Source organism: Narcine bancroftii, chromosome 1 (assembly GCF_036971445.1).
Source record: "Narcine bancroftii isolate sNarBan1 chromosome 1, sNarBan1.hap1, whole genome shotgun sequence".
In the NCBI taxonomy this organism is placed as follows: domain Eukaryota; kingdom Metazoa; phylum Chordata; class Chondrichthyes; order Torpediniformes; family Narcinidae; genus Narcine; species Narcine bancroftii.
Window position 1 is genome coordinate 136,751,881 of NC_091469.1, and position 27,824 is coordinate 136,779,704.

Consider the following 27,824-nt stretch of genomic DNA (forward strand, 5'->3'; position numbering starts at 1 on the left):
TAACAATTACAGCTCAGAAACAGGCCAATTTGGCCCTTCTAGTCTGCACTGATCCAAGTACCCTCCTCTAATCCCACTTACCAGCACCCTGCCCATTTCCCTCCATCCCCCTCCCATCCATATACGTATCCAACTCTTTCTTAAATGACAAAATTGACCCTGCCTCCACCACCTTTCCCAGAAGCCCATTCCACACAGTAACCACTCTCTGAGTAAAGAAGTTCCCCCTCATGTTACTCCTAAACCTTTGCCTGTCAGCTCTCAACTCACGACCTCTTGTATCCATCTCCCCTACTCTCAATGGGAAAAGCCTTTCCACATCAATCTGCACCATTTGCCCCTGAACTGAATTTTCCCAAACTTACCAAATAAATGATCACTTCCTCTTTAAGTACCTCTAATAGCTTGGCCTCTACAAACCTACAGGGTAGAGAATTCCAAAGAATTACCACCCTCAACGAGGGCAGGAAATGTGGACTGGATTTTTTTTTTGTTCTTGAGAAAGTGGGCTGAGACTCATGAAGGAGTTTCAAAGAGATAAAAAAGCTTTTGACACAGCGGATGCAGTGGGAATGGGTGGAAAGTTGGAATTCCTTCCTTATCTGAACCCACTAAACCGAAAAAAAAATATTGGCGGCCCTGCTGGAGTTGCTGCAGTGGCAACGCTGCCACTGGTGCAGACTAATGGAGAGCGATGAGGAGACACAATGCTTCCTCAGAGTTCTACCTCCCTGTCCAACTTCCAAAGGTTCTGCATGATCCTCAAACAGCCTGGTAAAGTACCTGACAGTGGTTCATTTTAAAGTACTGCGACCAAGAGGTCTGGGTCCAAGATAGCAGCCTTGAGGGGTTTGCAGACTCCAAGGAAGCAGAGGATCAGAAAATGGGGAGACCACCTGCTGCCTGAGAGGGAGAAGCAAAGTGAATGACAGACGGGACACTAACCATGTCAGCGGATCAGTGAGGGGCTCTGCAGCTGAATGCAGGCAGCTTGCTGTTGGCAATTCAACGCGAGGAACCCATGCAGGCTGTGGCTGCGTTCGAAGAATGAATGCCGGACTGCTGGATGTTGGTTGAAGGGGTACCAGGGATCGGAACCGGGATGCAAGACAGTGCAGAGGGCTTTCTGACTGTTTCAGAGGTTTGGATCTGGAGCTTGAGTTGCCGATGGTTTGGACTGGAGTCTGTGTGGCTGTGGAGACTGCAGGAGCACTAGAGGTGAACCCATGGACTATCAATGACTCTGGGTGGACTCTCGTTTGCTTCCCTTTCTCTGACTGCCTGGCAAATTCTGATGATGGCAAATCTATCTGCCTTATGGTAAATTTCATGGAATATTACAGCTGTTTTATTACATGACAATAAAGGATTCTTGAATCTGGTTTTTGGAGAAATGCTAAAGCCCAGATGCTTGTGTCAGCAAAATCAATAATAAATCGTGACATCCCCAGTTTAGGTTCACATGGTAGAATATGACTCATACATCCACATGGAGCAGCTGTGTACTAAACTATCAGCTATATCACCTTCTCTGTGTCAGATTAACATCTCCAATTTCTGCTAGCCGATTTCCATTCATCCTCTCTTTTCTCCATCACTCTGTCTTCTGTCCTCCATCTCTCTACCCCTTCCCTCTCCATTCACAGAGCCATGATCCTCACCTTCTTTGCTGCTGTGCTCTCCCTCCCTTACCCACCTATTACCTCCTCCCTGCAGGACAGTGCCCCTCCCACTGCCCTTTCCCAACACCATTTTATTTGAGCGCCAGCCTATAATTTGTCACATCTTTATGAAGGACTCAAGCCTGAAATGTTGGTTATGTATCTTTATCTTTGCTTTATAAAGTACACTGGTTGACTTGTTAAGTTTCTCGAGATTTGTGTTTTTACTTCAACCATGGTGTCTGCAGACTGGAATGTTTCACTTTTTTATCTCTTCTGTTCGCATGCTTGAGAACAGGTTGGCACTGTTGGAAGTTTTCTATTTATGGTAGATTTCTTCCAGTGAAGGAAACTAGTGATTTCTTTTATGATCATCTAAAAACATTGTGGTCATTATTGTTGGAAGTATTACAGATTTATTCCACATGATGGGATTTTAACTGGTCTTCAGCACCTTCTTCAGGTGTGCCAAATATCAGGCCAACACCCAAATAAGGGTGTTGGGGGGTTGGGGGTGGGCAGTTGGAAGAGGAAGGTGGAAGAGAGCAAGTGGACACAGATGGGAGGGGACGGAAAAGACCTCAGTGATGGGGACATGGAAGAAGGCTGAGAACCATGTTCTCTGATACAAGAAAGGAAGGGAAGGGGCAGGAGAGCATGGATAAAGAAATCTTGAAGATCCCAACATGAACTGTGTATTAAACACAGATATCTTGTTGCAAATACAGCAAAGTATTCTTGAAATTCTTTGTATGCCAGCACCAATATCCCCCTTTGCATTCAAGAAAAGTTTAACTTTGCTTGAAGCATATTTTAACAAACCCAGTTCATTGAAATGAATCAAAATGAAAGAAGAGAAATAACATCTTTTTGACAGATCCCTTTTGGGGATTTTGCAAAGCTTGTTTACCTTCCACAGCTAGCAAGGCACAAAATCAAGATAGGAAATCAGGCAAAGTAATGATGGAACACAGACACAGTGAAGGAGAGGAGCAGGCCCTTCCAAACCTTGATATCTGTGTCCATCACAAACAGCAATGAGAAAGCACATAGGAGGGAGATAGATCAGCTCTGAGGTGTCACATCAACAACCTTGCACTCAACATTAAAAAAACCAAGGAAATGATTGTACACCAGAAGGGAGTCAGGAGAATACGACAGTCCTCATCAAGTAGTAGAGAGGGCGAGTTCAAATTCCTGGGTGTCAACATCTCCGAGGATCTGTCCTGGAGCCTCCATGCTGATGCAATCACAAAGAAGGCCCACCAGCTGCTATACTTTGTGAGGTGCTTGACGAGATTTGGTCATCACCAAAGACTCTCAAAAAACTCTACAGGTGCACCGTGGAGAGGTTTCCGGATGGTTGCATCACTGTCTGGTATAGAGGTGCCAAATTTCAGGACAATTAAAAAAAAACTCCAGTAGGTTGTTAACTTGGCCTTCAACATCACAGGCATCAGACATCACTCCATCAAAGACATCTACATGAGGCAGCATCTTAAAAACAAAAAGCACCCTTTATCCTCAAAGGCCCAGGCCATGCCCTCCTCACTCTGCCACCATCAGGAAAGAGATCCAGGAGCCTAAAGACAATCACTCAGTGGCACAGGGGCAGCTTCTTACCCACTTCCATTATATTCCTGAATGATTCATGAACCAAAGACACTGTCTTACTTTTCGAGGACTACTATTTTTATTTTTTTATTATATATATTAGTGTTGTAAGATGAATGTTTACACTATGATTCTGCCTCAAAACATAAAATTTTGTGACTTGCTCATGAGAATAAATTCCTAGTCTGAATCACAATGTAAAATTAGACTAAATTCCTTCTGCATGCACATGATCCATATCCATCCACTCCCTGCATACCTATATAACAATTACAGCAAGGAAACAGGCCAATCTGGCCCTTCTAGTCCACACTGATCCAAGTACACTCCTCTAATCCCACTTAACAGCACTCTGCCCATGTCCCTCCATCCCCCTCCCATCCAGATACTTATCCAACCTCGACCCATATCCATATCTCGACCTATATCTTTATACTTAAAGAACAAAGGATTCCAGGTGACACTAACAATTATGCAACATATCCCAGGACTGAAATGGCTCACACCAGGGGCCATAGTTTTAATGTAAAACATGAAAATCTGCAGACACTGTGGTTGAAGTAAAAGCACAATACTGGAGAAACTCCAGGTCAAATTGTGTACTTTATATAGCTAAGATAAAGATACATAATCAAAATTTTGGGCTTGAGCCCTTTTTAAGGTACTTGGGAGTAAGTACAGGGGAGATGTAAAAGTTAAGTCTTTCTTCCTTGGAATTCACTGCCAGCAAAAGTTTTGAGGGAGGGACAGGATCTTTTAAGAGACTATTAGAGGGGTACATGAATCTGGGAAAAATGAAGCGTTATGTGGCAGGAAAATTCTACGCAGTTGTGAGAGTAGGTTATCAGGTTAGCACGACACTGTGGATTAAAAGGCCTGCACTGTGCTGTAGATTTCTAAGTTCAAAAATCCCCTGAAATCATTTAGTCTGAGTCAGAAACTCTCACACAGAAAATGGGCATGGATATCTAACCTGACATTCAATGGTTAGGAATTGGAGGAAGTAGTGTTTACTACATATTGTATTAAAATGAGGCCCTGTATACTTCCGCAAGAGGACTTTCTGGTGTCCAATCACTATATCAAGGAATATCTGCAGCCTAATAAACAGATATCTCTTGATCAGCACAAATGGGATCTACGTAGCCATTATTTTATTTCTGCAGGGGTTTGTCATACATATTGGTTGCTGTGTTTGCAATATTACTTCAGGGACGACTTTTCAAAAATTACTTCATGAGCAACAATAAAGCCATGGTATGAATTGCACCAATGAAATATGCTTTATAAATTCAAATCATACTCTTCACAAAAGCTTTTGCTGGAGATTAGCTGTCAGAAGTATTGGTTGGACTCTGGCCTGAAACTGATCTCTCAAAAGAGCCTTCTCTTATCTTAATTTGCTTAGTTAAACAAACCCAAAATGTGAAATAAAACAACTCATGTGGGGAAAAACTCAACCATATTTCATGGTGTCTTACATTCACAAGGATCCATTTGAATCCTGAAGTCTGCTGTCTGTTTGTGACTGCACGAGTCCCCACTGGGTAATCCTACTTCTTCCCATGGCCCAGAGACACAGGTAAATTCATTGGGTATCATAAAATACATTTTAGTGTGCCCAAGAATAATCATAAAATGGTGACAGAGATAAACAGGAGAAAGAGAGCAGGACTGACGGGATTGCTTTTCTTGGAACCTGATGGAGTGGGCAACCTCTTTCAGTTATAGTATTAAAGCAGAAAAATAGCTGAACTGCAAATGCAATTGTAAAAAGACAAAGAGTGGAGCATCCTTACAAATGCAACAAATTCCTTGAAGTGGAAAAGGCAGGTTTTTTTTTTAAAGAGGCAATTGTATTATAATTTTCAAGGAAAAGTGGCCAAGTGTCCGTTATCAGGAATTCAAGAAACCAGCAGGTTCAAGCAACTGGCAAGAAAAAAAAAATTGCAGAAAATAAATAAGTAAAAAAAACGAAAGTTTAAAATTGGTTAGTTTGCTGATCATACACAACATGCAATCTCAAGCAACTGGAAAATACATTTATCTGGCATCTTCCAATCCCCAGAGGTGCTGTATACCAACTGTAATTAGAATTTTAGATTTTTTTTGTGAATCAAAGGAGATGCACAATAAAGATTAATCACATTCTTAAAAATATTTCCACCTTAGCAATTTATTTATTTTGCATTTAAAGTTCTACCAAAGGGTTAAAATTATGTAAGAGCGTAGCTATCAAGAGAATCTGCCAAAAACCACACTCAAGTCTAAAGCAATCAATGAGTTGTACTGTTGAGTTAGCACATTGAATTTGGATCCAGTCATTCATTTGGATCAAGAATGCATGTTTCCATTTGTTTAGCTATTCAAAACAAATTGTTTCATTTTTTTTCCCCAAAAAGAATCATCAATAAATCCAAAAAGAATTGTGAAAAAATTCTTTACCCAAAGTAGATGGAATGTGAAAGTTATATTCAGAAGAAATACAGGATGGAATGACAGGATATACTTTGCAGGAGAGGGAGTAGCTATGGAGAGAGAGAGAGAGAGAGAGAGAGAGAGAGAGAGAGAAAACACATTAATAATGGTAAAACAAGTCTTAAGATAAAGAGAAAACATTGGTTATGAACAAAAGGGAATATCTGCAAAAAAAAATGGAGGCTGGAGAGGTGAAAGATGACGATGGTGTAAGACAAAAGGCATTAAAATAAGACGTGTGAAGAACCAAAAAAAGATTCCGAGGAGATGCAACTGCTCTGATCTAATGATTATTGACAACTTCTGTATTTTACCATCAGGTTTCCAGAATGTGCTTTATATTTTGTATCATGTGAAACAGATCAGGCAAATTTCGGAGGTATCTGAGATACAGAACATCAAATAGTACAGCACAATAGGCCTTTCAACCTTTTGTGCCAAAAATGATGTCCAAATCAAACTTGCATGCGATTGACATCTCTTCATCCCTTTTTTGTGTCTATATGGCAGACCATTCAGGCACTAAAACACTGTGTAAAATAATTGTCCCATCTCCATTAAATATCCTCACCCTCACTTTAAATGCATGCCCTTGTGGAAAGTATTCTGACCGTCCACCCTAATAATCAGGGGTGCAATGCTAATTTTTTTTTAAGGTGCTGGAACCTGATGGAGTGAGCAACCTCTTTCAGTCATAATATTAAAGCAGAAAAATAGCTGAACTGCGAATGCAATTGTAAAAAGAGAAACAGTGGAGCATCCTTACAAATGCAACAAATTCCTTCAAGTGGAAAAGGCAGTTTTTGGAAGAGAGGTTCCGGAGCCACCCCACGATGTGCCTGAAGCGGCGCTCCGGTGAGCTCCGGCAGCACTGCACCCCTGCTAATAATGCCTCTCATAATTTTATAAACCTCTATCAGGGCTTCCCTCATGTTCCAGATAAAACAATACAAGTTTGTTCAATCTCTCCCCTTAATTCAAATCCTCTAAGCCAGGCAACATCCTGGTAAACCTCCTGTGTACCCTTTCCGAAGACTTCAAATCCTTCCTGATTTGGACACAATATTCTAAGTTCAGCCCAACCAAACTTCTATAAAGCTGCAACATAACTTGTTTACTTTAAAACTCAATGCCCTGCCCAAGAAGCCAAACATGCCATATGCTTTCTTTCCCAGATGCCTGCATAGGAGAAAAAAGAATCAAGATATATGCAAATGAAAGAGAGAGGAAGAAGGCCTTGCACAAACATCCATGCCTTGTCCAATTGGCCTGGAAGGTTTGACTCTCTGCAATATGAAAGATGTCCTTTTGCCAACATACAGAAGGGGAATTACATGCACACTTGATCACACTATCATAAATGAAAATTATACTGATGTATAAGAATACAAAATAAATAAGAGCAGAAATAGACCATCTGGCCCATAAAGCCTCCTCTTTTCAACAAGAGGAATCTGAATCAGCTGGAAAAATGGGCTGAAAAATGCCAGATGAATTGTAATGCAGACAAAAAAATGACATACAGGGAAAACGGTAGATCACTGAGCAGTGCAGTAGAACAGAAGGATCTGGGAATACAGATACATAATTCTCTGAAAGTGGTGTTACAGGTGGATAGGATTGTAAAGACAGCTTTTTAGCATATTGGTCGTCATCAAACAAAGCAATGAACATAGGAGTTTAGATGTTATTGTAAAGTTGTATAAGACATTGGTAAGGTCAAATTTGGAGTATTGTGTGCTGTTTTGGTTACCTAACTATAGGAAAGATATGATAGGAAGAGCACAGAGAAGATTTATTAGGATGTTGCTTGAACCTCAGGAACTGAGTTACAGGGAAAGGTTAAGCAGGTTAGGATTTTATTCCCTGAAGAGTAGAAGAATGAGGGCAGATTTGATAGAGATATTTAAAATTATGAGGAGGATAGACAGAGTAAATATTGGTAGGTTTTTCCACCGAGGATAGATGAGATACAAACCAGAGGACATCGGTTAAGTGTGAAAGGGGAAAAGATTAGGAGCATCATAAGGGGGGAACTTCTTCTCACAGAGAGTGGTGGGTGTGTGGAATGAGGTATGGAGAGATGTGGACTCAGTGCAGGTCAGTGAGGCTAGGCCAAAGTGGCCTAGAAGGGCCGAAGTGGCCTGTTTCTGTGCTGTAATGTTCTTTTGGTTCTAAGACCATGGCTGATCCGACTGTGGACTCAATTCCACTCGCTCATAGGTTCCTCAGAAACCTTATTTCTGTCTTTTTTCAAAAATATATATGTATCAGAAAGAGATTTTAAAAATTACAAAATAAGATGCAAAGGCTGGCTTTTTTACGAAGCAATACCCCAAGATAAATTTCTACCCACCTTTACAATATTTATCAATACTTTTATCTCCATTCATCTGTCCAATAATTACTTTATAAGAATTTTCAGTTTCACAGCACAAATTCAAATTTGGATTCTTCAAGAACACAATCCCACATCTTGCTGTGTGTAACCAATTGTTGATACTGCATGCAGGCAGAGCAATGGTTCTGGCCACCAGCACTGTACCAGACACCACAAGATTCTGAAACAGGACCGATGAAGGGTGTGGACAAGGTGGCAGACGGATAAATGACACTGCAAGTTCACTTGGCGGGTCGGTGATTTTTTTTTTCTAAAATGATGATCAGTTGGAACTATCAAACAAAATGAACAGCCAACTAGGTAAAGACAAAAGAAAATAAAATGTGGGCTTTGTGATGGACTCCAATCTGAATGAATCATGTAATTTGGTATGTATTAAATCAGGCTAAGGGACCTGCTGGTTCTGATGAGACAATTGAAGCACAAACTGGTGAGAAACTGTGATAGGACAGATTCTATCACCAATGTGTATATGTCCAGATTGTAGTGTAGGATGACTGTGATTGGCTGGGAGAGTAGCCATGTCTACTGGCAGGTCTTAAGGGGTTGCTCCGAGCCAGACCAGGTCATTCTGGACTGGTCGACCTCCATGCGATACCCTCCAGCCTCTAGTTAATAAAAGCCTTGGTGTGGATCAACAAGCCTTTGATTCTTTCGACACGCTCTACAGAAACATTGAGTGATAACACCAGACAACAATTTTTTCCCCAAAAGCTTTGTTTCCTTAAAAAAAATGGGGATTATAATAGACAACTTCAAGCTGAACACATACATACTATCAACTTTGCTGTACCATGTAGTAAGCTGGAGAAACATTAGATTAACTTTTAATGAACTGACCATGTTTAATTGGCATAATATTGAAGACATGTGGTTTTTGTTCAACTGGCCTAAAAATATTTTGCCACCTATTTGCATTTGCACTTAGCATTTGATGCCTCGCACATCAGTGACCAACAATAGTCGGCCAGCATTGGCCTGATACCACTTTTCTATGGTTGTAACGTCCTGGTGAAACCTTTCACCATGTTCGTCACTGACTGCACCAAAATCAGCTGGGACAGGCCTAAGACAATATTTGCAAAGCACATGCACCGATTGCAGGCTCAGCCATGCTTGGTCTGACCAAACTGCTTGCTTTTTGGGTAATATACTCATAGAATTAAAATGTGACAGGAAATCACAAAATAGGTCATAACTAAAAAACAGCATGTGACAGGAAAATGTTAAGAGATTTTCATGATGAGCAGCCCAAAATCCATAAAGTACACCCAAAGTATTCAGCAAGTAAAACCTTTGCTGTCCAGTGTAATTTATGCAGGTGTTGGCAGGCTAACCAGGGTCTAGTCCTCCTGACCTCTGTTGATGACCCAAATGTAATTCATGAAGACAGAACAGAGTAAAGTGAAGGGAATGGGATAGTTGTTTATTTTTACATGAAGAATCTGGAAGCTGTTGCAATTTAGTTGGAAGCAAGAAATTAAGACAGAAAGAAAGCCAGAGATGCAGCTCTGAAACAGGTTCATCAGCCCACCAAGCCCATGCCGATCCTTACACACTCATATTTACAGGAATACTACCCTAATTTATTTTATTCTCTCACCTTATTATATCCCTCCAAAATTCTATCCCTTATCAACACACAAGGGATTAGGGTTAGGGTTAGGGTTAGGTTTAGGGTTTGGGTTAGGATTGACTCGTTATGTGCAAGGTTTCATAACTCCAAAGGAAATGGGCGAATTATAATTTTTCTCAAGCAAAATATTTCAGTAATAATTAGGTCAAGAGCAGTGATTCTCAATCTTCCCTAACCCTAACCCTAACCTAACCCTAACCAGAATTACCAATTAATCTAGTGACCTGAATTTCTTCGGGAGGAAATGCTAATGTAATGCCAGTGACCCAGGTTCAAATCTGATGCTCTCTGTAAGGAGTCTGCACATTCTTCCCCTGACCTGGATGGGTATCCTTCAGGTACCCCAAATTCTACCCACCCTCCCAAAATGTATGGGGTTTGCAGTTTAATTGGTGTATTTAGTGGAGCCATTTACCATACTTTATCACTAAATTTAAAAATAAAAAAAAAACCAAGATGATCCCTGAGAAATTCATGACTGACTTAGGTGGAACTTGCCAACTTCACACAGCCAGCGCCAGAAGCCAGGATCAAAGCCCAGTTGCTGGGAATATGAGGTAGTAGCTCTATGAACTCCATCACTGTCTTGCTTAGTCAACTCTTGCCATCACTCTGGTCATCAAAAAAGACCAACCTCTCCTCCATTGACTCCATCTTCGCTTTCCACTCTCTTGGAAAAGGAGGCAATACATCAAAGGAATTACTGCCATTGTGGTCATAATCTCTTCTCTCCTTTCCCATCAGACAGAAGGCACACGAGTTTGAAAACATGAACCTCCAGATTCAAGGCCAGTTTCTTTCGTATTGTTATTTGCCCTCATAGCAGACCTCTTATTAGTAAAAGATTATGCCCTTTTCTATTGTCACTTTTGCTTAAGTGACAATAATATCCTACATTTTTGTTGCATTATAACACTATCCCCTGCATTTTGGGTTTTTTTTTTACACTGTCGTGCAATGTAGACATCACCTGGCTCGGACATTTTTCATTGTATCTCTCTGCACATGACGATAAATATTTAATTCAATTCTTGATTTTTCCCCATATTTCAAAATTAAGCCTCAAAGTACCAGCTAGGGAGTTACTGTAATTAAATACATTCTGGAGTTTAAAAAAAAGTCAGATCCACATAATAATAAGCAGGAAATAATAAATTGATATCAAACCCCCTGTGGCTCAGCAGTATGTAGGGAAAGACTGACTCTGCCATCATTAACCAGTCTAAATCCAGAACCATGGCTGTGACTGATTCTCTAATGTCTTTTCAGTTGTAGGTGGTTGATCTACATCTGCTGAATGAAAATGGAAGGATAATAGCCGTACTTCAGTGCCTGCAGAGCACTTTGGAATGTCCCAAGTTTTCTAAAGCTGAGAAGTAAACAGACTTCTTTTCTTTTTCACTGTTAATGACACTGTGCAGCAGCTCACTTCACATTCTAACCCTTCTCTGAGCAAAGGAGTTTCATCTGAATTTTCCACTGGAGCGATAACATCGACGCTGCGCACAAATAAACATCCGGGTGAATGGAAATGAAAAACGAGAAAGTGCAGATGTCGGAAACCAGAAGTAACAACAGAAAATGATGAAAACACCCAGCAGGGTCGGGTAATATATGTGGAAAGAGAAATTAATTCTGTTACAGGGGGTCATTTAGAGAGCAGTGGTTCTCAACATTTTTCTTTCCACTCACATACCACTTTAAGTCTTCCCTCTGCCATAGGTGCTCTGTAATTAGTAAGAGGCTGCTTAAGGTGGTATGTGGGTGGAAAGAAAAAGTTTGAAAACCACTGCTTTACCCGTACCTGATTGACTCGTTATGTGCAGGGTTTCATATCTCCAAAGGAAATGGGCAAATTATAATTTTTCTCAAGCAAAATATTCCAGTAACAATTAGGTCAAGAGCAGTGATTCTCAACCTTCCCTTCCCACTCACATACCACCTTAAGCAATCCTTTACAAATCAAGAGCACCGATGGCATAGGGATTACTTAAAGTGGTATGTGAGTGGAAAGAAAAAGGTTGAGAACCACTGCTTTAAAGGATGGTGTTCTTGTCAAATGAAGAGTGTCATGGTGGACAATTGTCTGTCAGGTTTGAAGCCTGTGACAAGCGGGGTGCCTCAGGCGTTGGGTCCCTTGTTGTTTATCATTTATATTAATGATTTAGAGGAGGGTGTGGTTAACTGGGTAAGCAAATATGCGGGTGATATGAAAATAGGAAGAGTGGTAGATAGTGAGGTAGATTTTCTTGGATTACAGAATTTAGTTTGTTTGGAAGAGTGGGCTGGAAGATGGCAGATGGAATTCAATGTAGACAAGTGTGAGGTGTTGCATTTTGGTAAAAATAACCAGAATAGGACATATGCAGTTAAGGGAGGCACACAGAGGAGCAAAGGGACCTGGGGGTTATGGTACAGAGATCACTGAAGGTGGATTCCCATGTAGACGGGGTGGTTAAGAAGGCAGATGGTATGCTGGACTTCATAAATCAGAGTATAGGAGCTGGGAAGTGATGCTGCAGCTGTTTAAGGCATTGTTGAGGTCTGGTTTGGAGTACTGTGCTCAGTTCTGGTCTCCAAATTATAGAAAAGATATAGATAAGATTGAGAGGGTGCAGAGAAGGTTTACAAGGATTTTGCCTGACTTACAGCATCTGGATTACAGGGACAGATTAAGGAGAATGGGATTTTATTCATTGGAACATAAATGACTGAGAGGGGACTTGATAGAGATATTTAAAATTATGAAAGGAATAGATAGACTAGACATAAACAGACTCTTCCCCGTGAGGGCAGGTGAGATTGGAACAAGAGGGCACGAATTAAGGGTAAGGGGGCAAAACTTTAGGAGAAATATTAGAGGTTGCTTTTTTACTCAGCAAGTGGTGGCAGAATGGAATGATCTTCCGAATGAGATTGATGCGGCAGGGTCTCATCTGTCATTTAAGAGAAGGATGGATGTGTACATGGAGGTGAAGGGGTTGGAGGGTTATGGGTGGAGAGCGGAAGGGTTGAGCTAGTGGAGTTGTTCCAGTGAAATGGTGCAGACTCAAAGGGCCGACATGGCCTGTTTCTGCTCCGTAAACTGTTAAATGGTTATATCTAAAATGTTAGCTTGTTTCTCTTTTCACAGTTGCTGTCTGACTGAGTGAATGCTTCCAGCATTATATTTTTAATTAGGGGAAATGGAAACAATGGTCTTGTAATCTTTCACCATGGAGGACACAGCAGAAAGGAACCGATAAAACTTATTTTGTCCACATGAACAACTCACCCCATCTCTCAAAGCAAATATGGATCTGCAATGAATTGGCAATGTCTACTGGTTTTTACTGTGCAATCTTGATAGTTTTTAATCATAATATTCTCTCAAACTCTGTCACTCTTTACTGTTGGTCAAAGGAGTCTTTCACCAATGAGTGAAACACATTTCAACAATGAGTTAAAAAAAAATACTCGCCAAGGTCATCATGAACAAAATAAAATTCATTAATATCTTGTGAATTCTCTTCACTTTTAAGGTTTATCCATTCTATCAATGAATTAAAACTGCATAAAGTAACAGCCTCAGAGTTTGATTTGTTTGATTATAAAGATATAAATTTGGGATATTGCAGCTCATGCTTTCAAAGATGATACTCTCCAATTAGGATATATGAGAATAAGGAAAGTATGGCCTATGACAACTCCGCCCCTACCTTTGTGCCTACATTGTCAGATTGCTGCAATAAAGGAATCTTATGACACCAGCAAACTTCACGACGTTTTGCCAGATTGTAGAAAATGTTTCCTCCTGATGTAACATTTTAAAAGAACAAGAAATAGAAACAGAAGTTGTCGATGAAGTTCTGGGCACATACTTTGACATTCAATAAGATCATGGTTGACCTGACCTTAAAATTAACTTTGCTTTGCTGCCTGGTCCCTGAATCTGGAAAATATTGATGTGCGAAATATGATTGCTTCATAACACAGGTCACTGGATGTTTATGACTCTTATCGAAAGTGGATTCCTCAAACATCTTCTGAACACCTGGTTCTGACATTGAATATTCCATAGCTGAGTACATCAATCTACTTTTTTTTCCACTATTTGCTGCAGGGAAATGAATTATTAGTTGTTCCACCGCCTCAAAGAATTGTTATTGAGATTTATGGTTGCTGAGTGCTTCAATTATTTGTTCTGGATTGACCTATTTCACTGACATGGATGTTAAATTAACAAAATATCAAATCGTATTTTCTTAATTCAGAAATACACAAGGAAAAATTACAACCATATGCCCAAAATCACTTTACAATAATAACATTTTGATAACTAGGAAATATAGAAGTCAATTTGCACATTGAAAGTTTCCTCAAACATCAGATAAATTATTTAAATAATACTGATTGAGTTTTGAATACACTCATGATGTTGGGGTAACACCATATTCGATTTCTAGCTTTGGAATTTTTCTAATGTCCATATGAGAGGGGAATAAGGGTCTGGATATTGTGACAGAGTATATAGAAATGTTTTTGGGAGATAAATTGGGAAAGGTTTGTTAGAGTAGGTCACATGCAAACACTAAAACCGATCTTATTTAAAATACTGGAGACATAGTGGCTTCTCACACCTTTTTGCAAGAACTTTGATGAGTGCTCCAGAGACATCACTAGTGGATTATTGTTTATCAAGGCAACAGATGAAAGAGCAGGCTGGAACTCCTATTGTCTGCAGGAGAGTTTTGCTGTTGTAAGAGTGTCATGTGGTTTTGGAAGCAGAGAGAGTCAAACAGGCTTTCTCTCAGTGGGAGAGTGGGTGAGTGTGAGAGGAAAGACTCTGACAATGTCACCCAGCAGACATTGCTGGGACTGAAAAAGGACAAGCAGGCAAGCTTTTGGAAGACAGCCTGGTTGAAGCCCTTATGGTTCCTGCAAGAGGAGAGGATTGGCTGTTTAATGTTTCACTTGGAATAAGTGAAACAAAAAGGAACTCTGTGATGACCTGAAAGAAAGAGGTTATCAACTGGAGAACCCTGATGGGTGCAAGTTTCATCAGCAAGACACTGAGGTGACTGATGGAAGTACTTCAGTTGTGGATGTCCTGGAACAACACATCTCTCTCTGAAAACCAACAAGAACATTCCTGAGTGGTAACCATTTACCTTTCGAGCACCAAAGCCTGGTGAACTTTATACATGTTAAATTCTGTGCACAGTATAAGAATTGCCTGAATCCAGTGAACCTGGAGGAATGAGAAGTGAGATTGGACTGTGAACTAAAGAACTTATCAGAACTTTCACACACATTACACACATGTGCACTTAGAATTAGAAGGGGGTTAAGTTAGGTAAAGTAACTTTATAGTGATAGGTTAAAAGCCCACCTCACTGACAAAAGACAAAGGAGGAAAAACCCAACACCCAACCCCAACCAACAAATTTTCCCCTGCAACAGCTGAAACCGTGTCTGCCTGTCTCGCATCGGACTTGTCAGCCACAAACGAGGCTGCAGCTGACGTGGACATTTACCCCTCCATAAATCTTCGTCCGCGAAGCCAAGCCAAAGAAGAAAATATAATTCTTTTTTCATGTTTAAAGATAATTAAAATCAACTTTTGTTTAAGTAACCACTTGTCATGGTGAATATCTACTGCTGCTGAGTTTTGGGGTCCTCTGGGCTCATAACAATATTAACCAGGGTTAGGATTTTTGTACTCAAGCAACTTCTTTCTCAGATGCCCACTCCCCCACTGCTGACACAATTTGGCTCGAATGGTTCAAGTCATTAAATCTAATTAGTTATTAACAATACCTCAAAGAAGTAAAACAAAAGTCTGTAGACATCATGCTTGAAGTAAAAGTGCAACGCTGGAGAAACTCAGCAGGTCAGACTGGGTACTTTATGGAGCAAAGATAAAGATACAGAATCAACATTTCCAGCTTGAGTCCTCCATCAAGGTATTAAAAAATGGAGGCAACTATGCAAACAAAATGGTGGAGATGGGGGTTAGTGGTGTGGAAGGGACTGGGAGAAGCACAATCCCACTGGTAGGAGGTAATAAGAGCATGCAGGGGGAGCAGGGGGGATGGCTCTATGAATGGAGATATTCACTTAGAAAGGATGGAAATGTTATTCTTGCTCTGTTAACCTTTGCACCATTTCCTCTGAAAGTAAATAACAACTTTGTTGGGCTAAATAATGTACGTGGTTTTTTAAAAAAATTCCCACCAGATTTTCTTGGCATTTGCTGCTGCCCCTTTCAAAATATAATTAGGTAGATTATGGAAGAGAGTACACTCAATTGGAAGGGAATAGAAAGCTAGCACAATAAGCTAAGTTGAATAGCCAGACACTCTGCTTTATTAGCAGAGAGGCTGTTTTCTAAATGGGGAGAACATTAAAAATTCCCAGATGGAAAGGGACCTGGGAGTCCTTGAGCAGGAAACCCAGAAAGTGAACTTGTATGTGGAGTCAGTGGTGAAAAAGACAAATCCAATGCTGACATTTGTTTCAAGGATGTGATGCTGAAGCTTTATAAAGCACTGGTAGGACCTCACCTGGAGTATCGTGAGCAGTTTTGGACTCTTCATTTAAGAAAGGGTGTTTTGAGATTGAAGAGGGTTCAGAGGAGGTTCACAAGTACAATTCCGGGAATGAAAGTTTTATCATAGAGATCTCTTGTCTGTACTCATTGGAATTTAGGAAAAATGGGGGTTGCGGGGGAGGGGGTGGGGGATCTCATTGAAACATTTTGAATATTGAAAGGCGTGGACAGAGTAAATGTAGAAAAGTTGCTTTCCATTGTGGGAGAATGTAGGACAAGAGGGTATAGTTTCTGTATTAAAGGTTGGCCACAGAACAATAACGTTTTATTTAACCAGCTGACGGAGAATCTGTGAAATTTATTGCCAGAGGAAGATATGGAGGCCAAGTCTTTGGGTGTTTTTTTTAAGGCAGAGATTGATTTGTTCTTGATTAGCCAGGCCATCTTGGATTATTGGGAAAGGCCAGGCAGTGGGGTAGAGGGAAAATGGATCAGATCATGATTGAATAGTAGGGAAGACTTGATGGGATGAATCTCTTATCCTATGTCTTATGGTCTTATAATTACATAATTTTAATAGAAACATTGTCTAAAAAATGGCTAAATCAGTTCAGAATCAGGATTTATTTTCAGGAACAAATCATGAAATTCAGTGTTTTGCAGCATCATGGTGCAAACATTCATATGATAATCATCTTATGGGATTACTATATAAAAAAATAATAAAAATACTGCACAAAAAGTAAGGCAGTGTTTTTGGTTCATTAATTATTCAGGAATCTGATGGCAGTGGGGAAGAAGCTGTCCTTGTGCTGCTAATTGGTTCTCTTTAGGCTCCTGTACCTTTTCCTGATAGTAGCAGAGTAAAGAGGGCGGCAGGGTCTAGGGAGAGAGACTATTTTTTTAAAGATACTGCCTCATGTAGATGTCCTCAATGGAATGAAGACAGGTGCCTGTGATGCCAAAGGTAGATTTATCAACATTCTAGAGTTTATTCTCATCCTGTGAGTTGGCACCTCCATACCAGGCAGTGATGCAACCAGCCAGAATGCTCTCCAGGTACACCTGTAGAAGTTTATGAGAGTCTTCAGTGACTTAACAAACCACTTCAGACACCTCACTAATGAACCTTCTTTGTGATGCCATCAATGCAGATGAGTTACCACCAGATACATTTGGTGGAAGGATGACCAAGGGCTAAGTCATTCATTGCAAGTGTGGAGCGCATGTTACGTTGCCAAAATTGGTTGTGATCCATTTACAAACTCTAGTTCTGTTGACTTCCATTGATTAAATATTGTGAGAGAGGAGTTCAACTTGATAACATATTTACCACAAGTAGCAAAATGTGAATTCTCAAACCAGGTCTCTTGTAATAATAGTAGGAGAAAACAAACTCACAATGGAAATTGCTCCACGAGAAGTTTATTTGCTAAGTTTACAGCCTTTACTGCATTTTAATCACACTGACCTGGAAGGTTCCAGATTTAATTTTGAAGTTGTGTTAAATAATTACCAGCAAATTCCTTCCTTGGGCACTGCAGCCATTTCTGAGGGTAAAAGGAAGAAATCCAGCTGAAGATGAACAAAATAACCCTTCACTATTGCAGTCATCGTAGAACGCTGGAGATGAAAACCAGGGCCGGAAAGATAATGTAGCACGATTTGAGCCAAAAGATGAAGCTAAATCCTGCTTCATATATCATCTTATCGTGCTGCTGTATGGCAATTCAGGACACCTTTTATTGTCTATTTCTGTCTGGTTCCAAAGGCCATATGCATAAAAGCCAAAGTGAGAGCGTCATGGAATAATCAAGAACCACACACAGTTTACCAACTGAAAGTCACTTGTTTAATTTATAACTATTGATCCATGATGTCATAATCCCATTTCTCATATCTATACAATCACTGGATCATGACCCTTATTGAATCACCACCTCTTTATAAATATTGCAAGCTGAGACCAGTTTAGCTAAGAGCATTGTCAGCAGAAACACTCTCCTTGGTAAGTCAGCAAAATAATTTTTAAATACCTCAAGGCTAATTTATAAGGTGGGTTCTCCATACTTGGGATCTAATTAAATGTCACTTGCTATATAATACTTGACTGAACCATGTCACTATTTTAATCTTGGTTTGAGAAGTTAGATTTAAGGTGTCATTAAAGGTACCATGGCTCCTTCTCCCATAGTTGTCTCATTTGCATTACAATAATTTCCACTAATTAAAAGGAGGCGCACAGATCTTTTTGGATGTGCAGTAACATCCCTGATATCTGGCATCTGCGGGGGGGTTGGGATTTTCCAGCTGCTGGAGGTTGCATGTTGCACGATTGGCAAACCAACAGTGAGGCGCGCCAATTTTAAACTTCCGTATTTGTTTTAACTGAGTTATGTTCCACCATCTTTTCTTTTGTTGCCAGTAAACTTGAGGCCTGCTGATTGCTTGAGTTCTGCTTAACAGGGATGTTACTTTTTAAAGTTCTTACAATGCAGACAAATAATCTTCTGATTTAATTGAATTCAATTTATTCTATAAACCTTAATTGACATGATTATTTTACTTGCCCTAATGGTATACTCATCAAGCAGACATTCTGGAAATATATTCCGCCAACGCACAAGAACTCCTTTATGCAGTTTGCTTTATTTTTCTTTATTCAGTTACACAGACTTAATTGCCCACACAAAGACATCAATAAAATTACAAAGACCTACTTAAATTTGCCCAATAGCCTTCTCTATGCCTGAGAGCATTTAGAATCAAAATGAGATAATCGAAGCATTGCCACTGTGGTAATGCAAGAAATATGTTTGGCCATTTTCTATTTCTAGAACACTGATGGTGGACAAACTTCTCTGGTCTGACTTCTTCTGTTCAACGTCACGTGAGAAATAGGATTTTCAATCAAGCCGCACTTACTTCCTGTCAGCTGGAATAGTAGCTCAGTGTACTGACAATAACCACACCAGTAGTGTGGTTTAAGACAGCTTTAATAAACTAATATGTACACTAAGAGGTCTTGTTTCTCTGCAAGACGAACTTGGAAGGCTAGACTGTAGGTCTATATACAAGGTTACCGGGATGACCCCTGGTGACCTAGTGGTGTAATTACATATCACCACACCCAGGTTTCTCAAGGAAGTTGCTGGAGTGAGACCTGACACAGAATCTTGTGTCTGAGAGGTGAAAGAGGCCTTCATGCTCCATGTGATAGGGAGGACACACAAACACACCAACCTCAGTATTTTTTTTCTTTTTTTCTCTTCTTTCTCTTTCAAACATTTAATTTGATAGAGGTAAATATTACATGTATATATTTTTCAGATATGTATTAAATACACATTTATATAATGCAATACCAAATAAGTCACGTATAAATTATACATTGTCTGATGTACTTCTCGAAAATACTTGAGAATTTCACCTCATATTCTAATATCGAGATGTACAATGTGATGATCTAATTAGTCCAATCTCTTCAAGAAAAAAATCAAGAACAACAAAAGAAAAATAAGGAAGATCCACTCCCCCCCCAACCCCATACTACTCTAACCCCTCCCACTAAACATAATCACCAGCAAATAAATTGTAAAGAATCAAGTATCGACTCTCAGACATGGGATAGAACCCCCACCCCCATACTACTCTAACCCCTCCCACTAAACATAGTCACCAGCAAATAAATTGTAAAGAATCAAGTATCGATTCTCAGATATGGGATAGAACCCTCCCCACCAAAGGACCATTGCCTACGTAATCAAATTATGATAATGGTTCATGAATGGGCTCCATATCCTGTCAAATTCAACCTTGATCTCTTTAACATTATATCTAATTTTCTCCAAACTCAAGCAAGACTTTATAAATTGCTCATCTGCCCATCAATGAATTCAAAGCTACTTTTCATTTTTGAGTTGAATTCACATAAATCCTTTCTTCCAGAGAATAACCAAACAAAGCAATAAAAAGACACAGTTCTAATTTAATCTTAAGAATCTATGATAGAGTTTTAATGTATTGTTCCCAATATTCTTGTAGTTCTGGACACTTCCAACATTTTTACATTTGTCACATGTGGATCAACATCAGGATAAAAACAAGATAATCAAACTTGGACATATGTATTTTATGTACAACTTTAATTTGTATTAAATAATGTCGCGCACAGAATGAAGTATTATTAATCAGATCAAGTGCGTTATTCCGAAATTGATGTATTCAAATCTTGCTCCCATTCATTCTTGATTCTCGTCCCTGAACATATTTTTTAGGTCTATCAAATTGCTATGGATCCATCATGGGAAAACTTTAAATCAAAAATTAAATCAAGAACATTCGTATTAGGAATTCAAGGAAAATAAGATAATTTAAATGATTATGTTGAGGGGATTTGGATGAGGGCAATGGGGAAAGGGGTTAGGAGGCGTAACTCAAAACAGTCATGGTGAAAAGTTCACTTGTTTTAAAAAGTAAAAATGCAGTGGACCTCCCCATGAGATGGTACCAGAATTTCTTTATACTAATGAATTGAACTTGGGTGTAAGAGCATAACATTGCAATATGGAGATGATACAAACATTCCGAGTGTCTTCAGCTGTGTGAAGGACAATAATAATCTGATGATTCAGACCCTGGTAGAATAGGTGAATGTTGGCAGATGTAATTTAGAATTATAAAAGTGTGGTGTTACACTTAGGTTGGAAGAAGGAACAGAAGCAATATAATTTACAGGACACAGCTGTAAAAGGACAAGAATAGAGAGATTGGGGATGTATTTACACGTTTTGGAGAAACAATTGTGGTCTTTGAAAACGAGGACATAGTGGTCAAGAGGAATAAAGTCATTAGAAACTTTTTGTCAAAGTTTCACAATAATTGGTCTGCTGTGTCCAATTTTTCCCCCACACTTTCCTAAAGACAAAAACATTTCAAAGGGATAGAGAACTGATTAACTGAAATCATTCCAGTGATTCCAAAGCTATGGGGGTAAACTGAGATTCTGGGGTTGTTGTGCTTGGAATATATGAGGGAATCTGATTAGGGAATTTTGAATAAGACATGGCAGAGTATTTAAAGAGACATATTCAAATATTGTATTTAAAAGGTTAGATTTTGCAGGGCTATGTCATAGAATTGGCTACACTGGTTCTACAGACAGCTGTACAGATTCAATAGACCTATAACTTCATTATTTGCTGTAGCCTGTGATGTACACCAGATAACTGATTTCCTTCTCAAAGGCAGATTTTCAATGGCAATTAGGAAAGTTTATGGTTATTGCTATTGAATCTTATTTTTGCCTTTAGTTCTAAGTATATTGACACTGGACAATGAAGAGTTTGCTTCCTGAACACTTTTCACTGCATTTTATGGATTTTGAGCTGCTGATCATGAAAATCACCTTAACTTGTTTTTAATCGGATACTTTTTTTTAATATTGTTAGGTCTGCTTTGTTCATGAATGAGTGAGACAAACACCAGACTGAGTCGAAATCAGGGTTCTTTGTTCTTTATTACCGGATTGTAACACTTGCAACTAACCATGTTAGTCGGAGAATGCATTCTGCCGTTATCAGCAAAATGGTGATTTTTTATACCCTTGGATACGTGCTTAGAACATCATCATATCATTACTTGTCCAATGACTAAAACTGTTGCTATCCTTTCCCTGCTAGCTTCCTGCCTCTCAATCCATCAATGTCTCTCTTATCTTGTAAGTACAAGGATGCATTCACATCTTGTTACAGCCCTGTACAGGGTAACTCCTTACACATTCCCATCTCATGATGTTTTACCTTACAATATATAACCTATTTTGTGATCTCTTGTCATATTCCAAGCATTTGAAATCATTAAAGTGCAACATTGAAAATTTATTTTCTGCATTCCCACGTGGGCTTCTTCCCTGCTGACCTTGGTGCAGTCAGTGATGAACGTGGGGGAAAGGTTTCACCAGGACATTGCGACCGTGGAAAATCAGTATTGGGCAACTGGAATCAATCGATGCTGGCCGACTATTGTTGGACACTGACAAGAGAGGTATCAGATGCTGAGTACAACATTTTTAGGTCAATTGAACAATCGACGCATCAGTGTCATTATGCGATTAAACGTGTCAAATTCAATAAAAGTTCATTTAACATTTCTCCAACTTTCTACGTGACTCAGCAAATCTGAAATCATCTTTGTGTTCAGCTTGAAGTTGCTTATTATAATCCCGACTTTCTTTTCAGGAAGCAAACCTTTTGAAAACAAACGTAGTCCAGTGTTACCTGCATTTAAATTCTGGCTACTATGTAAATTAAGACATGATTTTTGGTCAACAATTCTGACTACTGGTTCAATAACTCTGCAAGAGTACACACCGAGGTATGACTGACAGAAGATTGATACCTCATCTTTCCTCAACAATATCTCAGGCCCAGTAATTCCCGAGCACCTGCCAAGGTCAAGTTAAAATTTTCTGACAATGGATCAATTAATGCAAATCACAATTGAGTAGGTCCTGCACATAGGCACTCCTAAAGACCTTGATCATCATCCAGTAATTACAGAGTAGCACAGGGGATGGTGTGGACAGAAATCTTTTCAACATGTCGCTCAGTTATGACATCACTAATGTTTGGCTCAGGTGAGAGGTATGTGCTGGCACTAGTGGAAAAGGACATAGACCCAGCCCAATGTTTGAGTAGGCTTTCTTGGAGCAGTTATCAACATGCTGCTGGCCAATGAGGATTTCAGTGACCCATGAAGAGTTCCGGCCTGTGTTGACATTCTATGGTGGGCTAAGCAAGAAAGGGTGACATCTGTAGGACAGGTCACCAGATCCTGCTCACAGCAGCAGGACCATGCGACTCCAACATTAGATCAGCAGCAGGGAGGATTATATCCATTGTCAGACCGCCAGTTGGCCAGGAGATAACGGGACAAAGATAAGCCCCCATTAGTGCTCCTACCATCAACGATGGGGTCCAGGAGCTCACCTCTGCTGATCTCCCTGTGTATTTCAGGAAAACACCAGGGCCAGCCATTGCTAATGGCTGTAGTGCCTGGTCATCGAGACAGCCTTTTATATGTCTGAGACAGACATTCCAGCTGGCATTTCTTGGTGGATACAGGGGCTGAAATCAGCGTGCTTCCCCTTTCGGGGCATGACACACGTAACAGAAAACCAGGGTCATCATTGAAAGCTAAAAACTGCAGAACCATCTGGACATTTGGGCACCTGTAGGACCCCGCTTCAATTCGGTGATACTAATTCACGTGGACATGCACATTGGCTGCAGTTGCACAACCACGACTGGGAGCTTATTTTTCTCAGAGCACATGCCTGCTGGTTGATCTAGAGGGACGAGCCAAGCTGCCAGCCCCACGCTTAGACTCTATTACTCTTTCGGAGAATGAATTTGCCAGGTAGTCGGCAGAATTCCTCACTTCGGCGATGCCAAAACCTGGGGTACAGCACGAAGAGCCCAAGCTAGCAGGCTCCCTCCAGATAAAATGTGTCTGGCCAAAGAAGAGTTTGAAATGTTGGAGGACAGGGGTATTGTACAATGGTCTGATAGCTCCTGGGGCTCCCTGCTCCACATGGTACCCAAGGCCGCAGCCAGATGGAGACCCTGTGGTTATTACCACAGGTTCAATGAGGTTACTGCACAAGATCACTACCTGGTACCACATTTACAGGACTTTACATCCAATCTGCAGGGAGCCCGCATCTTTTCCAAAGGGGATCTGGTCCAGGGGTATCATCAGATTTTGGTACACATGAATGACATTCCAAAAATAGCTATTATTATACCCGTTGGCCTTTTTTAATTCAGAAGGCTGCCTTTTGGGCTGAAGAATGTTGCACATACTTTCCATCAGAGTGAGACATGATCTCGACTTTACCTTCATATACCTAGATGACATAATTGTCACTAGCTGCAGTACGAACATCTGTCCCACCTGGACAAGCTTTTCACTCATTGGAATGGGTTTTGGCTGACCAACAACCTGGCCAAGTGTTTTTTCCGGTTAGTGACCATCAATTTTCTGGGCCATAGAATCGACAGTAACTACCAGCAAAGGTTGAGGTGATCCTGGCATTTACTTAGCTCAGCACAGTTAAAGACCTCCAGGAATTCATTGGAATAGTGAATTTTATTGCCAAATTTTACTAGCAGCAGCTTCCATCGCCCTGGTGTCAGGCAAGGCAAGGGATCTCACTTGGGACAAAGAATCGTCGGCACTTTTTGGGAATGCCAAGGAAGCACTGGCTAATGCTGCATTGCTGGTCCATCCAAGAACTAATATCCCAACAGCCCTGACAGTAGATGCATCCAGTACGGCAGTAGGAGGGCTGCTCGAAAAGTATATTGATGGGCATTAGAAACTATTGGCTTTCTTTAATAAGCACTTAAGACCATCAGAACTCAAGTACAGTGCTTTTGATCAAGAATTGTTGGCACTGTACCCAGCTATCAGATATTTCAGGTACTTTCTAGAAGGCAGGCATTTTACAGCTTTTATGGACCACAAGCCACTTATGTTTGCATTCACTAAGGTATCAGATGCATGGTCGGCTCATCAGAAGTGACATTCGGAGTTAACGGTGGCCATTGAACACATCTCTGGAAAGGCCAACATAGTGGCAGATGCAGTCTCGCCCAGCCATACTATCTGTGAAGACCTTAGCTCAATGGGTAGACTATGTTGCGCTTATTAAAGCCCAAAAGGCAGATGAATAAGTTTCACATTGTGGAACAGAAGATGTGAATCTTCAGCTGGAAGAAATTCCAGTAGGCCCCAGAACAACTGTCTGGATGGTAGCCAACAGATATGTGGCATGGAAAACAGGTCAGCAACTGAGTGCAGACATGCACTCGTTACCAGACATCCAAAGTCCACCAACACATGAAAGCTCTACTATAATTGTTTGAGCTGACATATTGGAGGTTTGACCACATAAATGTGGACATTGTAGGACTTCTGCCAGTGTCATGTGGTTACCATTTTCTTCTCTCTATAGAGGATCAGGTCATGCGGTGGCCAGAGTTGGTTCCACATGACGACCAGCACCTGTACCAGGGCCTTTATTTCTGCTTGGATAGCATGTTTTGGTCAGCTAGCACACATCATGTCTGACAGGCTTGCCCAATTCATGTCAAGCCTAAGTTCAGCAATGGTCACTTTGCTTGGGACCAAGTTGCACCACACAAATGTGTACCACCTACAATCTGACGGACTCGAAGAAACATTCCACAGGCAATTGAAATCAGCCCTTATGGTGCACCTAACTGGGTTTATAAATTGCCGTAGGTACACTTGGGCATACGAACAGCACCTAAGGATGGGTGCCTATCGGCAGAGCTGGTCTATGGCATGTCCTGATGGTTGCAGAAGAATTTGTATGACTCAAGGATGGGAGGAGACACCTGCAGTGGTCCTAAGCAAGGTCCTCTAGAAGCTCCGTTCATTAATGGCCATACAGACATTTCAGCATGGTCAGGCCAGGTCCTATATACCTCAAAATTTGCAGGACTGCAAGAATGTTTTCATACAGAAAGTAGCACACTGAGCACCATTTCAGCATCCATATGAAAGTCCCTTCAAGGTACTCAGACGCAATGGCTCGATGTACATTTTAAATATCGTAGGTAAAGAGGAAGCTTTTGCAATTGACCATCTCAAACCTGTCCATCTGGATGGACCAGTTATGGTTCAGGCACCTCAATGGGGAGGAAGGCTCCGCAAACAAAAAAATACATATACAGATTTTGGTGGTCTGCAGTGGGATTGTCATATCGGGGGGGCGCAGTCATGTGGCAACCCACTTTCCAGCAAGCAAACTGGTTCCCAAAATGATTGACGTGCTATGGAAAAAGCAAGAAATTGACCTGCATCCAATACAGCTTTTAATCTGGGCTGATGATGTCACTTCCTGTCCATGTGACAAAAGCAGTAATATATACAATCCTGGCGGTATCAGTCTTGCACTAGACTCCACAACAGGTACATTGACTTCCCAGCATATACATCAACTTGACAAATGCCACAGCGATAATCCACCACCCCCCCACCACGTATATTTCTGAGTACATGTACACTGATATCTACAGTAGCTCAGTTTAGAATACTTCGCTACAACAGTTTTAACCTATTATCCACTCATTCTAGATCAACTAATATTTACATCTTAATAAGTCAGAACTAACTCAATTTACTTAGGAGACCAATTTATTCAGTTTACTTAGGAGACCATTCTGCCCAATGACTTTATGCTGAATCAAATCAGTTCTTATTTTCTCCCTTGCAGCCTATTCACATAATGTATTTCTAACTATGCCGAATGGGTGACAGACAATACATTCAATTGAAAGGTGAATTCTGTTGGAAATTTATTGTTCACACTGTTTAATAGATGTACAACACTCATGTTTTGTTCCAAATTTTCTGTTTTTAATACATATTTAAATGTGTAGAATTAAATTAAAATTTTATACAACAGTACTTTTAAATATTACTGGACAGATAAGCCATAATACTCTGTGCTAAGCAATAACATAAATCTGGATATCACTGCATTTTTCCATTTCATGATACAATATTATTTTTGATCAAATTGTGATTTGATCAAGGATGCTTGCAACAATTAATTTTCATTAATATAATGTTTTGCTTCTAAAGGTAACATTTTTTTATATATACAGTATGCTTGAAGAGCTGAAATGATGCTTGTAATGTGTGCTTTGATCTTGCAGTTCACAAGTTCATCTCAAGCCTTAAAACATTGTCAGATGCTCCATCACTCTTAACAGTCAGTGGAATCTCGAAGTGTTATAAAGACATCTGCTGGCAACTAAATAACACTGCACTGATTGATCAATCCTTCTGGGCCAGGAATTGTATTGCTGATATATTCCTGGCACAGGAGCATTTCAAACAGTTGTTTCCACAGAAGACTACTGATTTATTGTGGGTGCCAAGGATAAAAAGAGCTTCTTCCCACGGGCAATAGTGCAGCTATAATCAGTGCTGTCCATGGCTTACTGTTTGTTAACCGTCTTTCTTCTGCCTTTCATTATAAATTGACCTGAATAAGACATAACAGTGTTTTGACTCCTCTGTGCATCAGTATTTCCAGTTGACTGTGGTGTAATTCTACAGCTCAGAAGAAATGGTGCGCTAATCCTTCAATGCAATCCTTCCTCTTATCTCCTTCGAGATCTGATCTCTCTACTTCTCCACTTGAAGTGAAGATGCAAGAACTGAAGTGGTGCCTCCTTCTTTGCTCTCCCTAAATGGATGAAACTCAAATAGAAACCTTTATGTGATTTGAATCCTTCTGCAAAGCGTGCTTTGTGGTTCGTTTACTTAGGAGACCATTCTGCCCAATGACTTTATGCTGACTTAAATCAGTCTAGTTCTTATTTTCTCCCTTGCAGCCTATTCACATAATTTATTTCTAACTATGCCGAATGGGTGACAGACAATACATAAAGGCTGTCCGTA

The 27,824-nt window shown here is 40.2% G+C and overlaps 1 protein-coding gene and 1 long non-coding RNA gene across 11 annotated transcripts in view; one reads left to right on the forward strand and one right to left on the reverse strand.

The window, feature by feature from the left end:
* Positions 1-27,824, reverse strand: part of LOC138764513 (teneurin-3) — a 4,541,667-nt gene that overhangs the window by 2,492,821 nt on the left and 2,021,022 nt on the right. The gene's annotated exons all lie outside the window — the stretch shown is intronic.
* Positions 18,249-27,652, forward strand: LOC138764507 (uncharacterized). Its single transcript, XR_011358174.1, has 2 exons — positions 18,249-18,330; positions 27,074-27,652. It is a non-coding gene; the product is annotated as an uncharacterized lncRNA (long non-coding RNA).